At 37.3% G+C, this 17,747-nt stretch overlaps 1 protein-coding gene across 2 annotated transcripts in view; it reads left to right on the top strand.

Moving 5' to 3' along the window:
• Positions 1-17,747, top strand: part of SBF2 (SET binding factor 2) — a 479,243-nt gene that overhangs the window by 106,403 nt on the left and 355,093 nt on the right. The gene's annotated exons all lie outside the window — the stretch shown is intronic.

Genomic DNA, 17,747 nt, shown 5'->3' with positions numbered 1-17,747 from the left:
TCAAATGAGGATAACGACAGTACCAATCTCATAGGGTCTTATAAAGATAAAATGGGAAAAAATATACAGAATGCTGAGAACAACGGTTTCCATTAAGTAAGTACTCAGCAAATGAGGTAGCTTGTTGATGATGATGATGATGATTGCTATCATTGTTGCTTGCTCGACATGTTGCAGCATCTCCCCTTTCTCCCCAGCCCCTGCAGCAGAATTGTTCATTCTCTTGTTATCATGGGTCTGAAATACCCAGTAGGAATAAAACTGATGTTGAAAACTGGGAATTTTCTCATTCTAGCTAATGACTGTACATTTCTGCTTATAGAGGATAAAAGATACATTGTCGAATGCTTAATTTGTTATAACCCAACTGTATAAAGAGAGCTCTGTGTTCTGTAGAAACACAGAGAGGGCAAATCTTGAAGTTTGGTATTAAAAATGGGGAAAGAGAGCACCTGTGTGGCTCAGTTGGTTAAGCGACTGTCTTTGGCTCAGGTCATGATCCTGGAGTCCCACATCGGGCTTCCTGCTTGGCAGGGAGTCTACTTCTCCCGCTGACCTCTCTCCTCTCATGCTCTCTCTCTCTCAAATAAATAAATAAAATCTTTTTTAAAAAATTGGGGAAAGAATGTGAGGATCTCAGGAAAAGTAACTTTCTGGAGATCTCCTTACTGTAGTCCTTTCTCTTCTCCCCCACATGCATACATACACTTGTAATTGGTCTTATGAATAAGCAGGTATTTGCGCTAATAAAGCTTTTAAGCCCTGCTTCAGCATCCTTTCTAGTGATGACTGAAAGGGAAAAATTTTGGTGCTGGGGACCATTGAAAAGTTTTTCGTGAGTTCTCACAGAGTGTGGAGGAATGTAAACTACATCATTTTGACAGTGTGAACAGTAAACCACTGTTGTATGTTTCAAGAACAACAGACATTATTGGGGCTATTTAGCTATGACTGGGAAGGGGTTATTCTTGTGTTTTGAAATGGATACCCTGATGTGTCTGGTGTTTTTCCTATACGGAGGGAGAGACACATACTGATTTCACTACCTAGTAAATGGTATTTTTCCCTTGTGTGACAGACACGCCCATGTTCAGGTGCTCTCAGTGTATCTCCAGTAACAAGTAGAGTCATGTGCCACTGACTGGTGAAGTGGAGGAGCTAAGAGGTTGACAGAACTTTTCCTCATCTAAGATTTTCCTAGATGACCTCTTGACTGATTCTTAGCAAAGCATTTCAAGTTGGGTTTTGTTTTGTGGTTTGTTTGTTTGTTTGTTTGTTTTTTTTTGGTGTTGGGTTAATATTTAAAAAGTATTTGATCTGCTGGATTACATTGGAAATTGTTTTTCTTTTTAAGTTTTTCATCATTGAATAGCAATTTTGATACTCTTAATATCTGTTGTGCTTTGTAAAATACAAAATAAATCTGTTGATCTAACATGTATTAAAGCCCATTTTAAAAACATAATAGACTCATTAACTTAAATTTTTGTTGTCTTTTTATTATTTATTGTTTGTGCTATGCTTGATGCGTTAGGGGCATGTAACTGTTCTGCACTTGAATAATAATTTGAATAACTGCGAGATACTGTGTAACTTAAAGTAACCCCTGTCGTATCTAGACCAGATATAAGCCTGATAAAATTTTAGTCTAGTTGGAGGTGATCTGGCTCAGTCCGTAAGTGTTTGTTTGTTTGTTTGTTTATTTATTTATTTATTTAATTTTCACAGAGAGAGGGAGAGAGAGCACAAGCAGGGGGAGCAGCAGGCAGAGGGGTAGGGAGAAGCAGGCTCCTCACTGAGCAGGGAGCCCTTTGCGGGGCTTGATCCGAGATTTCTGGGATCATGACCTGAGCTGAAGGCAGACACATAACTGACTAAGCCACCCAGGCACCCCCCCCCCCCCCGAAATGGTTCGTTGATTCCAGGGTGATTGTGACCCTATGCCAGTGGTTTACGGCGGTTTGGGGGGGGGGATTTTAGCCCTTCCAAAGTAGTGTCACAACTTTTAGCATATAATGTTAATATTAATATCTAACAGTTGCATAGGATTGATAGATATGATGAACTCACATAAATTGGTTGAATAGTGGTAGTCTATCTAATTTACAATAGGTAAACTGAGGATTAGGAAGCTAAAACAAATTCACTAAGCTCTAACAGCTAAGATGTATCAGAGCTAGGTTTTAAACCCACTACCGCATGAAGTAGTGACTCTTAGTCTCAGCCACAGTCTCAGAATATTCTGAGAGTGACACTTTAAACTATATTTATATTTTAGCCTAAGGGCAGGATCTGAAAACAGGGTTCTATAATGTTGAAGACCTGAGGTTCAGAAATGTTAAGAGAATGCTGTGTTGTATAGAAACCAACTTCACATGTTTATTTTGCCTGAGGACAAATATGGATTCAGAGTATAATACTGAAATTATTTTCTATTGTCATCTCTCCTCAATCAGCATATATTTGTTGTATGTAAGTTCTGACACAAGTTATTGTGTTTAGCCTGAAGATTAAACTTTATGACTTGTGGGAAAGGACTTTAGGTATCCATTCACTAATAAGTAAAAACCCAAATTTAATTTAGAGGATGCTGAATTTGTTCCTTCTGTTTTTATGTAAAGAATTTGCTTTTTGGGCACCTGGATGGCTGAGTCAGTTAAGTGTCTGCCTTCGGCTGAGGTCATGATCCCAGAGTCCTGAGTCCCAGGTCAGCTCCCTGCTCGGTGGGGAGTCTGCTTCTCTGCCCCTCCCCTGGCTCCTGCTCTCTCTCTCTCTCTTTCTCTCTTTCTCTTTCCCTTCCCCCTTCCCACCTCTTCTCTCTCTCTCTCTCAAACAAATAAAATCTTTTGTAAAAAATTGCCCTTTTTTCCCTTTCATCTATTGAGAAATGCTGAACTTAATTTGGATGGATTTTAAAAATAAAAATATGAAAATAAGCTAAACCAAACATAATGACTACTTTTCCAATTCTGGGATATTTTTATCTTTTCCTCGTGCTTTTTAGGCACACATGAAAACCACAGACAGTCATATAAATAAAGTTACAGTTAATTTTAGTAACAATATTTCAAAGAAAAAGTAAGAATTGTTTTGCAGAGGAATTCTATGGCTAACAATCTATTTCTGATTATGGGATGAAGTATTTTTATTGGCTAGGGTTTGGACATAAGCAAAATAGTATTGTTCTGGCACTAGCTCTTTTTAAAGATGCCCAGTCTCAGAAGTGAATCCTTATTATTCAGAAAATTTTATTCCATATTCTTCACTGGAATGCCTGCACTGAGGCATTTGCAGAACTATCTGATTTTTTTAGAAGACTAAAGTAGTATGATAAAAAAAATGTGGCTTGAGTAAAAGAGTAATAAATGTTTAGATAGAATTTTAAGTTTCATGTTTGTAAAAAAGTAGTTGAGTTATTTATAGACTAGGGATTTGACCACCATTAGTATGAATCCAGTTTTCTGTAACTGTGAGTATAGGTTGGAAAAAAGAGGAAAAAAATAATGTATGCAACATTCTGCAGTTTTAACATAGAAGTAGTCTTAGTATGGGATATTATTTGTGCAGAGAAGTTGGTATAAGTACCATGTAATGCTCTAATTCTTTAAGCCATTTAGAATGCATCAAGCATAACAAATGGGATAGCAGCTGTCCTTTTGACCAAGATATAAGTCCTGGGTGGTCAGGGAACTGAGTGTAGAAAAGAACGAAGAGAATATTCGCCCTTTTTTTGTAGAGGAGTATATATGAAAGGAGAATGAGAAAGGTAGTGAGCATATTGGATGATAGGATCAAGATTCACAAAGATTTTAAAAGGCTGTAACTATAGGCTGTTAGTTAAGAAGACGAAATATATGGCAATAGGTAAAAATGTGGGTTTCTGCATGTGAGTATAAAAAGCCACCTGTATGAACAATTATTTAGAATAAAGAAGGCAGGATAATTTGCCAGCCAGAGAGATTTGAGAAATACATGAGGACAGCTAAAAATAAAAAATATATAATCATAAAAGATACTTACAAAAGATATTATAGGTAGTGTCCAAAGCCTTTGTGCTGACATAGGGTACTTGGTGAAGAATTCAGTTTTTATTTTATTTTATTTAAATAAAAAAAAAGATTTTATTTATTTATTAGATAGTGAAAAAGAGCATGAGAGCGGGGAGGGTCAGAGGGAGAAGCAGATACCATGCTGAGTGGGGAGCCCCATGTGGGACTCAATCCTGTGACTCTGGGATCATGACCTGAGCTGAAGGCAGACACTTAACAGACTGAGCTACCCAGGAGCCCTCAGTTTCTTTCTTTCTGGTTTCTTTCTTTCTCTGTCTTTCTTTCTTTCTTTCTTTTTTAAGATTTATGTATCTTAGCATATGTGCTGTGAGTTGGGGGAAGGGCAGAGGGGGAGAATCTTAAAGCAGATTTCCACTGAGCAAGGAGCCCATCGGGGGCTTGTTCCTCAGATGCACGAGATCAGGACCTGAGCCAAAACCAAGCCTAACTGACTGAGCCACCCAGGTGCTGCTGATGATCATTTTAAAAGATGATATGAAGATTTTGTGGAAGGGCTTTCAGTTTTGCATGGCTTTTAAAACATGCTAGGGACTACAAAAAGAACTTTTAAAGTTCTGTTCATGACAAAGCAAGTAGATATAAATGGAGGTTAAGCTGGTAAGTGGTGGTTTGAACTCACATTTTTGTTTTCTACTCCTAGACAGTTGTGCCTTTGAAGTAGTAAAACCACGAGGCAGGTTGGAACCTGATGTAGTTTAGAGCATGCATCTCTCTCAGCATCTCTGAAGTGGAGGATACTCAGTCTTAATGTTATTCTCACATTCCTCTATGCTCATTGAAGAGGCTTATTATCTTATACTAGACTTTCAGTTACTTATAATTCTCTTTATTTTATTGATGCATTGATAATCTCCATTATGCCGTAGAACCTTTCAGCTACCCAGTCTCTGTGGTCTGCTACTTCAGTACTGCTTTCAGAGCCACCGTAGGGCAAGGTTCACAGCCCTAGAGAATTTCCTGAGGAAGATGTAGATCTACATAGGCCTAACCTACTACAAATTCCCATTGTTTGCAAACAGCCTGGCCCTCATTACTTCAGGGAGTGCTGCTGCTCTTCTGTCCTATAATTGTTGTGGCACTGCTATGGATTCTTCTACTCGTCTTAACTTCCAGTTCCTTTTTTGAGTCTTCTCTTTCCATTGATCCCAAGTATATTGTTAAGACTAGCTAAAAAAATCTTTTCTTGACTTTATCTCTTTTAGCTATTATCCTATTTCTCTGTTATAATATGTTTCAAAAGATTCTCCTTGATTTGCTCTCTCTGAGAGACAAGTGTGGTACAGTGGAAAGAATATGGCATCAAGAATTAAAACTTTGAAAGTTCATTTACCCTTTCTGATAATATTACTTCTTCTAAGGGCTATTATCAGGTGATTGTTAATATTTTAATATGCTGTAGTATTATGATTTCTTGCCATCCACTGTCAGCTCATCACCCATCTTACTCACATCTCAAGGGTTTATTCTGAAGTGTAGTTTATGTCTTTCCCATTCTGAAATTACAAAGTTGAAGTTTTTAATATTTTCTTATTTCATGAAGGTAATAATAGCTGTTATGATAGATAAACCTTGAGATTTTTGTGGCTAGCATGATAAGAAGTGTGGCTAGCCACTTCTTACACTCATGAAGTCTAATTAGTGGCATGGGATAGATGGGTATGGGGTTTACCATCTTCAGAGTGTTATTCTCAAGGTCATCTTGGGTATTGCCACTGACAGAGTGGTAAGAGAAAGCATGGAGGATAGGGTTGACTTTCATGGGATAGGCCTGGGAGGGTGTGCGCGTCACTTCCTTCGATTTATCAGAAGTCAGTAATGTAGCCCCCCACCCTCTTAACTATAATGGAAGTTTAATCGGCAAATAAAGCCTAGATATGTGCCTAGGAGAAAAGTGAAACATTTAGTGAACAGCTAGCTTTTCTCTACCACAGTGTTCTTGCTGAATTTGAATGTCTTTTTCCTTATCGTAATTCTCCTTGACTCAAGTTTTATTTTGTGACATCGCTAATATTTAGTCTTTGTGTCAGTTCCTGGCTCTGAGCTCCTGAAACTCTTGGAATTTACTATTCTGTCTTTTCTATGCTAATGATTGGTTTAGTGGACCCTAGATTGCTTCAGGAACCAACCCTGTGAATAGAAGTTTGGAAATTTCAGCCCTCCCTAGGGAAGGATGAGAAGCTGGAGACCACCAGCAGCCAATGATTTAATCAGTCTTGACTATCTACTAAAATTTACCATAAAAACACCTAAATGAAAGGGTTCAGAGATCTTCTGTATTGGTGATATGGTGGGAAGGTAGTGTCTTTCAAGAAGGTATGGAGGCTCTGAAGGTCCCCCTTCTCCATACTTTGCCTAGTACTTCTATTTGGTTGTTCCCCAGTTGTATTCTTTATAATAGATTGATAAATACAAATACTATTTTATTGAATTCTCTTTTTCTAACAGATTATTGAACTTGAGGCAGAGGTGGTATTTTGGATTTGTATTCTGCATGCAGAAGTGGATAAGCTTAGGGACCCAGTTTGCAGCTATTATCTAAAGTGAGGGCATTCTTGTGGAACCTGAGTCCTGAGCCCTTGACCTGCAGAGTCTATGCTAACACTGGGAGATAGTGTCAGAATTCTTGAATTGTTGGACACCTAGTTGTTATTGGAAAAAAAAAACCCCATGCATTTGGTGTCAGACAATGTACAAGACAGTCTTCATCATGCTAATTTGATGAACAAATTTCAGAGGGTTTGTTTCATATGTATACATACATATTTGTGGTACATTTTCTTTATTTATCCATTGATGGATACTTAGGTTGCTTCCATATTTTGGCTATGGTAAATAATGCTGCAGTGAACACAAGGGTACATATAACTCATTGAATTTTTTTTTTTAAGATTTTATTTATTTATGGGGTGCCTGGGTGGCTCAGTGGGTTAAAGCCTTTGCCTTTGGCTCAGGTTGTGATCCCAGGGTCCTAGAATTGAGCCCTGCATTGGACTCTCTGCTCAGCGGGGAGCTTGCTCCCCCCCCCCCCGTTTGCCTCTCTGCCTACTTGTGATTTCTGTCAAATAAATAAAAATTTAAAAAAAAAAAAAAGATTTTATTTATTTATTTGTCAGAGAGAACACAAGCAGTGGAGTGGCAGGCAGAGGGAGAAGAAGGCTTCCCGCTGAGCAGGGAGCCGGATGTGGGACAATCCCAGGACCCTGGGATCATGACCTGAGCTAAAGGCAGATGCTTAATTGGCTAAGCCATCCAGGCATCCCTTGAGTTGGTGTTTTTGTTTTCTTTGGATAAAACCTGAAAGTGGAATTACTGGATCGTTGGTAGTTCTAGTTTTAATATTTTGAGGAACCTCCATACTGTTTTCGACAGTGGCTGCACCACTTTGCATTCCCACCAATAGTGACCAAGGGTTCCCATTTCTGTACAGCCTCTCCAACACTTATTTTTTACAGAGTAGCTAATTTGACAGGTGTGAGGTAATATTACCCTGTGGTTTTGCATTTCCCTCATGATCAGTGATGTTGACCATCTTTTCATATGCCTGTTGGAAATCTGTACGTCTTCTTTGAAAAAGAATGTTCAAGTGCTCTGCCATTTTAAACATCAGGTTGGTTGTTTTTGGTATTAAGTTGTATAACTTTTTATGTATTTTGAATATTAATTTCTTATCAGATGTATGATTTGCAAATATCTTCTATTCATTAGGTTGCCTCTGAGTTTCGTTGATGGTTTCTTTTATGTGTAAAAGCTTTTTTATTATTTTTTATTAACATGTAATGTATTACTTGCTTCAGGGATACAGGTCTGTGCATCATCAGTCTTACACAATTCCCAGCACTCACCACCGCACATACCTTCCCCAGTGTCCATCACCCAGCCATCCCATCCCTCCTCGCCACCAGCAACCCTCAGTTTGTTTCCTGAGATTAAGAGTCGCTTATGGTTTGTCTTCCTCCCTGGTCCCATTGTTTCATTTTTTCCTTCTCTACCCCCACAGCCCCCCACTCTGCCTCTCAAATTCCTCATGTCAGAAATATCATATGATAATTGTCTTTCTCTGATTGACTTATTTTGCTTAGCATAATATCCTCTTTTTAGTTTGATGTAATCCCATTTGTTTCAACTTTTGTTGCCCTTCCCTGAGGAGACTGGTCCCTCCAAAATATTGCTAAGACAGTGTCCCACAGCTTATGGCCTGTGTTATCTTATAGGAGTTTTTATGGTTTCAGATCCTACCTACAAATCTAATTCATTTTCTTTTTTTTTTCTTTCTTTTTTTTTTTTAAAGATTTTATTTATTAATTTGACAGAGAGAAATCACAAGTAGACGGAGAGGCAGCCAGAGAGAGAGAGGGAAGCAGGCTCTCCGCTGAGCAGAGAGCCCGATGCGGGACTCGATCCCAGGACTCAGATCATGACCCAAGCCAAAGGCAGCGGCCCAACCCACTGAGCCACCCAGGCACCCTCTAATTCATTTTCAATTTATTTTTGTACATGGTGTAAGAAAATGGTCCAGTTTCATTCTTGTGCATGTGGCTGTCTAGTTTTCCAGCTCCATTTGTTGAAGAGAGTGGGTATTTTTGCCTCCTTTGTTATAGATTAATTGACCTTGTAAGCATGAGTTTATTTCTGAGCTCTCTATTCTGTCCCGTTGATCTATGTGTCAATCCTTGTGTTTTTTCTTGCTAGTACTATACTATTTTGATTACTATGTCAGTTTTCTTCGTGTGTGTGTGTGTGTGTGTGCCCATTTTATTTTCTCTGGAAGTGGTAGTATCAGTATTCTGTTAGTCTTCTGTACTTGAATTTTAGTCATACCTCACACTACACAGAAAAATTAACCTGAAATAGATTATGGACTAACTGTAAAAGCTGGAACTAAAAGGTTTTAAAAGAGAACTTAAGAGAATGTCTTTGCAGTGTTTACTTAAGGAAAGACTTTAGATAGAACACCGAAAGCATGACTAAATAAAGTTTTTCTGGAGTACCTGGAAACCTTTGAAGTGGAATATATCATTATGCAAAAAAGGTGGATATTCAGATAGCAAGAATTCCCATTTTGTCTCATAGATTTCACATGGATCTACAGAATTTAGATGCTACTTGAGCCTTCTATTCTTTTTTTTCTCTTTTCTTTTAGTGAGGAGGAAGACATTGGAAGAAATGAGGGGACATGTAACAGATTACCTAGAAACTCAGGGCAAAGTTTTTTCAGGTGTTCTCTATGATTCTGAGCCAGATTTTATTCTTCAAGTCAGAATTTTGGATTCAAATATGTGGGGTGACTTTGACAATAGAATTTCTTAATTTTAATTGCTGTAGATGGTAGCCAACTTTATTTTTTATATTTTTTTTATTTTTTTAAAGATTTTATTTATTTGTCAGAGAGAGCGAGCGAGAGCGAGCACAGGCAGACAGAGTGGAAGGCAGAGTCAGACGGAGAAGCAGGCTCCCTGCGGAGCAAGGAGCCCGATATGGGACTCGATCCCAGGACGCTGGGATCATGACCTGAGCCGAAGGCAGCTGCTTAACCAACTGAGCCACCCAGGCGTCCCGGTAGCCAACTTTAGATACGAAAACATTCTTATATGTGAAAGACTTCCATACTTTGTGGTATGGAAGAAAAAATAGTGAAATTTGGATTTTATTTATCTGTCTATATCAGTATCTATATATCTCTGTATAGATAAATAATTTAATTATAAATGACAACAGCTATTTAGAGAGAGCATCCATTTCCTAGGTCATATAATCTATTTTCAAAGGTGTACAAGGAATGATGTTTTCATATTATCTATCTCCCCAACCCTTAGCTTTTGGTGTAATCAAGTTCTTCTGTAATTTAGACATCTTATTTATTATATGGAATATGTTCAGATATTTTTGCTTGAGTTGGTATTATCTTTGAGTATTCATGTGGAACTCTGCAAGTTATAGATATTACTGTGCACGGTCATCTCCTTATGTTATAAATGAGCAAGTTTTAAAAAGTGAGGTATTTGGTGGCCTCTAGTGGTACTTATGTGTCTATAAAAAGTCACTAATATCACCAATATACAAAATTTTAGGGAGAAAGAGTTACTAAGGTGACAAAACACATATATGTGGATTTATCAAGGAAGAGTTTTTTTGATCATTGAGAACTAAAATTTTATTAATCAGTTATATATTTGTCAATTATGAATCTGTCAGTGATGTGGTTGTCTCTACTAATTTAGAGCAAATTTTATCATCACTAGACTTCCTTTATTTTTCAGAAATGCATTGAGAGCTGCTTGGTGGCTCAGTTGGTTAAATGTCTGCCTTTGACTCAGATGATGATCCTGAGGTCCTGGCATAAAAGCCTTCGGATCAACTCCCACTGAGCATGTAGCCCACTTCTCCCCTTGCTGCTCTCAGTGCTTGTACTCTCTCTCCCTCTGTCAAATAAATAAATAAAATCTTAAAAAAAAAAAGAAAGAAATCCCTTGAAATGATATACATGTATCTTTACTGGAAATAATTTCTATGTAGTTTGTACTTAGGTAGCAATAGTGTACTATTGAATTGTTCTGAGATGTGTCCATGCAGGGGGATGGTAAGAATAATTTCTGATGTCTCCTTAAATATAATAAAAGATAAAAATAGGTATCAGTATTTCATAAATTAATGATAAAGATAATAAGTCCTTAAGGTTTATTTATTTAAACAGCGAATTCTGGCTAACTTAAAGATAATTCAAGTTCAGCCAAGAATTGTCTGGAATCTTGGGGTGCCAGGGAGGCTCAGTTGTTAAGCATCTGCCTTTGACTCAGGTCATGATCTCAGGGTGCTGGGATCAAGCCCCGCAACGGGCTTCCTGCTGGTTGGGAAGTTTGCGTCTCACTCTGCTACTCCCCTCCCCTGCTTGTGTTCCCTCTCTCTCTGTGTCTCTTTCTGTCAAATAAATAAATAAAATCTTAAAAAAAAAAAAAAAAAGGAATTCTCCAGAATCTGAAATATATGTAGAAGTTGGGAAAATTTATATAAATTCAAGATTTGAAAAACTAAAGAGAAAACTGACAGTTTTAGGTAAGTTAAAATTTTTTAAGTGCTGAAATTAATCTGCCTTCATACTAAAAACAAGATACTGAAATCTAGAGATTTAATAAGTTGTCCAAGATCGTAAAGCTCCTAACTGTTGGCTGAGATGATAAAACCCTGGTCCTTTGAGTCTTTACTAAGGCCTTTTAGAAATTAAAATATTCTTTGTGTTAGTGGGGACAAACTCATTCTTTTTAAAAAGTTGTTTTTTTCCCTGCTACTTTAAAAAATGATTAAGTTAACAGGATAGGCCTTATTCTAATTAGGCTTAAGTGATATTAGAAAGACTTGAAAAATGTTTCAACATTAAAATCAGGAAAGTCTAATGATACAAATCTGTGGTAACTAAGGAGTTGGTATTTTTTATTTCCTCCAAAAAGAAACTGTTTTTATAAAAAATGCCTATCATACATGTGAATTTGGGAATAACTTTGATTATGACAACTGTGGTATTCTAATGAAGTTAGATTGCACTATTGGTTTCATAACTGACAGAAAGATTTCATTAAGAGTATAGTAAGATCTTGGGGCACCTGGGTGGCTCAGTGGGTCAAGTCTCTGTCTTTGGCTCAGGTCATGAACTCAGGGTCCTGGGATTGAGCCCCGCTTTGGGCTCTCTGCTCAGTGGGGAGCCTGCTTCCTCTGCCAGCCCCTCTGCCTACTTGTGATCTCTCTCTCTCTCTCTGTCAAATAAATAAATAAAATCTTAAAAAAAGAGAGAATATAGTAGGATCTTAAGTATTTTTCTCAAATCTAGTAGTATGTACTTTGGAGAGAAATAAACTAATATAAAACTTATATGAGCTTGTTAGGTCCCTCCCAAAATGGGTCCGTAATTAAAGGAGCGAGACTGAAAGCGAAGGTCAAGCAAATCTTTATTTCGCACCAGGCATCAAGAATCAAACTGACTGGCCAGGGCCATGCCTCTTTTTTTTTTTTTTTTAAAGATTTTATTTATTTATTTGACAGAGAGAGATCACAAGTAGGCAGAGAAGCAGGCCGAGAAAGAGGAGGAAGCAGGCTCCCCGCTGAGCAGAGAGCCCAGTGCGGGACTTGATCCCAGGACCCTGAGATCATGACCTGAGCCGAAGGCAGCGGCTTAACCCACTTAGCCACCCAGGCGTCCCAGGGCCATGCCTCTTAAAAGAGAGGGCGACCTTTCTCTGTTTCACAGACTAGCTTTTAACGGCAAAGACCATGAGGTTGAGCCTGGCCACGCACAGGTGGCCAATGAAACTGTAACACACAGAGAAAGCTGCACAGTCATGCTAGGTGACCAATTGAATTACAGTTTACCCTAGTAGACATTTGAACCAGCCTATCACCTTGGTCAGAATTGGCGCCCAAAAGGTGCCCATACTCCTTGGTAACTAGGGAGAGAGTATGCATCCCCCCACTGATCAGATGTCTTCACCTGGCCTGACCCACCCTTGTATTTGAGCTTTGTTACCTGGGGCTGGTTTCCAAGACTTGTTTTTAAGTCCCCTGGGGGAAGGGGAACAGGGACAGTTTAAGGGTTAAACAACAAGGTTATTGTTTTAACCCTGATGGAAGCCTCTGCTAAATAGGTCCTTCCAGAGATGTGCCTTCAGTTTGTGAATTAATTGCGATTTACATTGGTCAAGGTACACAGGCTTCCAGGCGGAAACAGCTTTTCCTGAGACTTCTGAGAGCTAATAAATAAGATGGAGTAGAGACCTGGATTCTTGTTTTAAATGTTTTACTTTCTGAAAGGCCAGAGAAGTAGAGGAAGAAACACTTCCCTGATGCCAAGTGATGTTGATCATCTCTATGTATGTCTGTTGACCATCTGTATGTCTTCTTTGGAAAAATGTTTATTCATGTTTTCTGTTCATTTCTTAACTAGATTATTTGTTTTTTGGGTGTTGAGTGTTATAAGTTTAAATAGATTTTATCAGGTATGTCATTTGGAAATTTCTTATCCCATTCTGTAGGTTGCCTTTTCATTTTGTTGATTGTGTCCTTCATTGTGCAGAAGCTTTTTATCGTGATGAAGCCCCAGTAGTTTATTTTTTCTTTTGTTTCCTTTGCCGTGGAATGGTATCTAATAAGAAGTTGCTCTGGCCAGTCTCATAGAGGTTACTGCCTGTGTTCTCCTCTAGGATTTTGAGGGTTTACTTTCTCACATTTATGTTTTTTCATCCATTTTGAATTTATTTTTGTGTAAGAAAGCAGTTCAGTTTCTGTTTTTTGCATCTTGCTGTTCAGTTTCCCAACAGTATTTGTTGAAGAGACTTTCTTTTTTCCCTTGGATAGTCTTTCCTGCTTTGTCAAAGATTGGTTGACCATAGAGTTGTGGGTTCATTTTTGGGTTCTCTATACTGTTCCACTGGTTTATGTGTCTGTTTTTGTATCAGTACCATACATCTTGATCAGTACAGCTTTGTAATATAATTACAAAGCGCAGAATTGTGATACCTGTATTTCTGCTTTTCAAGATTGCTTTGGTTATTCAGGGTATTTGTGGTTCCATACATATTTTAGGACTGTTGTTCTAGCTCTGTGTAAAATACTCTGTTGGTATTTTGAAAGGCTTTGTGTTAAATGTGTAGATTGCTTTGGGTAGTATAGACATTTTAACAACATTTGTTTTTTTAATCCATGAACATGGAATGTTTTCCTATTTCTTTGTGTCATCTTCAGTTTCTTTTGTAAGTGTTTTATCATTTTCAGAGTATAAATCTTTAACCTTTTTGGTTAGGTTTATTCCTAGTTTTTTTTTATTGTTTTTTTTTGTAAATGGGATTGTTTTTTTATTTTTCCTTCTGATGCTTCATTACTGGTGTATAGAAATACAACAGATTTCTGTACACTGATTTTGTATCCTGTGACTTTACTGAATTTATGTATCAGTTCTTCTAACGTGATTTTAAGAATCTTTTTTTTTTTTAAAGATTTTATTTATTTATTTGACAGAGAGAGATCACAAGTAGGCATAGAGGCAGGCAGAGAGAGAGAGAGGAGGAAGCAGGCTCCCTGCTGAGCAGAGAGCCCGATGCAGGACTCGATCCCAGGACCCTGAGATCATGACCTGAGCCGAAGGCAGCGGCTTAACCCACTGAGCCACCCAGGCGCCCTTATAACGTGATTTTAAAGAGAAGATCATTAAAGTACAAGCTTGTGAGTAGTTACAAAAAACACAATTTCCTTTTTTGGTAATTTGCTCATTTGTCCAGAATTTTGCTTTAAAATTTATGGCAATTTTGAAATTTAGCTATGATTTAATGCCATTTTGTTTATTTAACAGTTGTTTATTGAGCACTTACTATATATCAGGCATAGTGTTGAAGATACAGCAGTGAACCAGATAAAATCCTGTCTTCTTAGAATTTAAGTATCTAGTGGAAAGAGACTGGGACTAACCATAATAAGTAAATTCTAAAATATGTGAGAAGTGATAAGCACTACTAAAAAATAATAAAGCAATTAAAAAAAAAAGAAGTGACACAAACAGTGGTGGCCCCTTCGTGTGTAAATAACCATGGCAGCCTATTGCTGCTTGCCAAATAGTCTAAGGAAAGCAAATGAGCAGGGTTAAATAGCTTTTAGAATATTGAATATTTCTGATATTACCAAGCAAAATTATAACTATATGCCCTGTAGTTTATATATCCAAATATATATACGTAGTTTATATATACCAAATTATTATTATTTTTAAGATTTTATTTATTTTAGAGAGAAAGAGAGACAAAGAGCAAGTTATGGGGGGAGCAGAGGGAGAGGAATAAGTGGACTCCATGCAGAGTGCAGTGCCTGACATGGGGCTTGATCTCACAACCCTGAAATCATGACTCTAACCAAAATCAAGAGTTGAATGCTTAACTGACTGAGCCACCCAGGCACCCTAGCCTTACTAAATTATTAACAAAAATATCTTTAATATGAAATTGTAATGGACGTTAGTTTGTTTACTTAAAGTAGCCAAGAATTATTCAGACACATGAGTGTACATGATCAGGATTATAATTTTCTGTGATCAAATAGTTTATGCATTTAATGTGTAACCTATTTGTATATGATGCAATATTTTCTAAAATATTTGTGTTTCATACAAGTACAGGGGAAAGGGTAGAGGGATGAAGAGTCAAATTTATAGTTTATCATTAAAGCAAGGTAAGTACAAATATAAAAATCCTATGTTTTTCTGAATTAATCCTGCAACTAAGCAGTTGTTTAATTAAGCAGTTGTTACAGGACTTTTCAGTTTGGGGCTTGTATGGAGGAAAGATGTTTCTATGTACTTTTGATACCAGGGACATATCCTCCATTAATTATTTGTTAATATATAGAATATAGCACATAAAGATTTCTTCTTTTTTTTTTTCTTAATTATTCATTTATTTGAGGGGGGGTTGTCGGGGAGGTGCAGAGGGAGAGTCTTAGGTGGACTCTGAACTAAGCGTGGAGCCTGAGTCTGGGCTCCATCTCAGGACCTTGAGATCAGGACCTGATCTGAAACCAAGAGTCAGGCACTTAACCTGCACCACCCAGCTGCCTAAAGGATCAATTCTTTTAATACGATTCATAGGCTTGGTCATTTTTTTAGATTAATATGATTATTTAGTTTCTAAATATAGAAATGTGTGTGTGTGTGTGTGTGTGTGTGTGTGTGTGTGTGTAGAGAGAGAGAGATAGGTAGATAGATATAGTTTGTCCTCTGAGACCACTAATGTTTAGTGATTCACTTTCCCTTCTTTCTTTTTTCTCCCACTTGACAAAGATTTGTATAAAGAGACTGACTGACTGGTAGATTATAATGTAGCCTCTAGTTATTGGCATTTCTCTAAAAGTTCTTCCTTTTAGAGTGTGACCCCCATTTGAAATCTGGGATGATGATGAAAATGTTACAGAATCCTTAAAGTTTTCCTGATCTAATTCCAACTTCTGTTTTGATGGTTAAATCAGTTTATTTCTCTTGCCACGTGATCATGTGGCTTTTGTCTATATACTTTTGTCTATATATACTTTGTCTAATACTTCCAGTGATTTGAGTATTTTCTTAGTGCCTGTTATGTGCAGACAGTTTGTTTGGTGTTGGGAATGCAATGGTAAATAAGACAGATGTGTCCTATGCCTTCATATTCAGTCTTGTAGCATTTTTATAGTGATGTTGAACTTCCCCATATATATGTATATATATATGAGGGTCTATCCTCATATATAACTATCACCTTCATAGTTTTATACGTATCATCTTGCTCTTTTCCATAAATTTATAGCAGTAACCTGACCTATTAGGGTTAATAGTCCATTTTTTCCCCCTGTACTTGGAAATACTATGTTTTTTCCTTATCAAATCCTGTTTACTAAATTTCTGTTAGGATAGTTACATATTCATATTCCTTTTTTGAAATTTGGACATTCTAAAATGTTTGGAAGCATTATTAAATTACAAATACTATAGGACTCAGGACAGCCTAGCTGGCTCAGTTGGTGGAATGTGCAACTCTTAAGCTTAGAGTCATAGGTTCAGGCCCCACATTGGGTATAGAGATTATTTTAAAACAAACAAACAAACAAACAAAAAAACAAAGAACAAATCGTATAGGATTGTTAATGTAATAAAATTGGATTTTCTAGTACACACGCAGGGCAGAATGTTGAATCTTATCATCCTATTTAATTACATTATACTGAGAGTGGGATTTCAGACACATAATCTAGTTGAGATGACAAAAATGGGGATCTTGTTCCACATAGTACTGGATGTTATACTGTGTCAGTGAAGGTTTAGGATCTTAAGTTACCTTCTGCTTTTCAAAAAGAAATTCCAACTCTGGCATATCTTTGGACATTATTTTTAGCTAGCTTTGCAATAGATCATATTGAGACTACAGACTGGTATTAGCTACTGCTAGTAGAATTGTGAGCTCTTGTTTCTGTGGGTGTCACTTTGAGGTGTTAGCTGCAGTGCTGCAAGGATATGAAGACCTTACAAGGCCACAGAAAATGTGAAGTTAATCTGATCCATATCACACTGGATTAATATCTGTGGCAAGTTTCAGATGCCAATATTGATGTATTCTATAATCTCAGATCACCTCAGCTTTTTGGTTCAGATCAGCTACTCTTTGTATATGAAGGTAAAAGATTACCATTTGACAATAGTCATTTAATGTGTCAGTTACCAAGCAACTAGATGAGGCATTTCTTCCAGATTTAAAACAAGTGAAATAGGAGGATCCAAGGTATAGGCCAGGATTATGTATTATTTCATTCTGCCTCTCAAGAGGAAGAGCAGAAGATAGCATTTCCCACATACTGCCATGAAGGGAACTAGGAAACAAGGAATTCATATGAGGGACCTTCAAAGTTGTTTTAGGGCTTTGGATGATCCTTTGGCTTTGGAGTAGATTACATTTAAGAATGCTAAGAGCAAACAAGGTGTGGTAGCTGGGTGTGGAAATTGCCAAGTGAAGCCTTGTATCACTTGGCTGAGTCATCTTTGTGTTGAGATATTGAGATTAGGGACTATGAACAGTTTTGTGACTAAAGGAACTGAAAAAGGTTAGAAACATTATGATTTATTATATGCTGTGGACTGTTTTTAAACTCGTAAGCCTCTATTTCTATTTGTTTCTATTTGGTGAT

Source organism: Mustela lutreola, chromosome 1, assembly GCF_030435805.1.
Source record: "Mustela lutreola isolate mMusLut2 chromosome 1, mMusLut2.pri, whole genome shotgun sequence".
Taxonomy (NCBI): domain Eukaryota; kingdom Metazoa; phylum Chordata; class Mammalia; order Carnivora; family Mustelidae; genus Mustela; species Mustela lutreola.
Note: the sequence above shows the minus strand (reverse complement) of the source record. Positions and strands in the feature narration are given on the sequence as shown.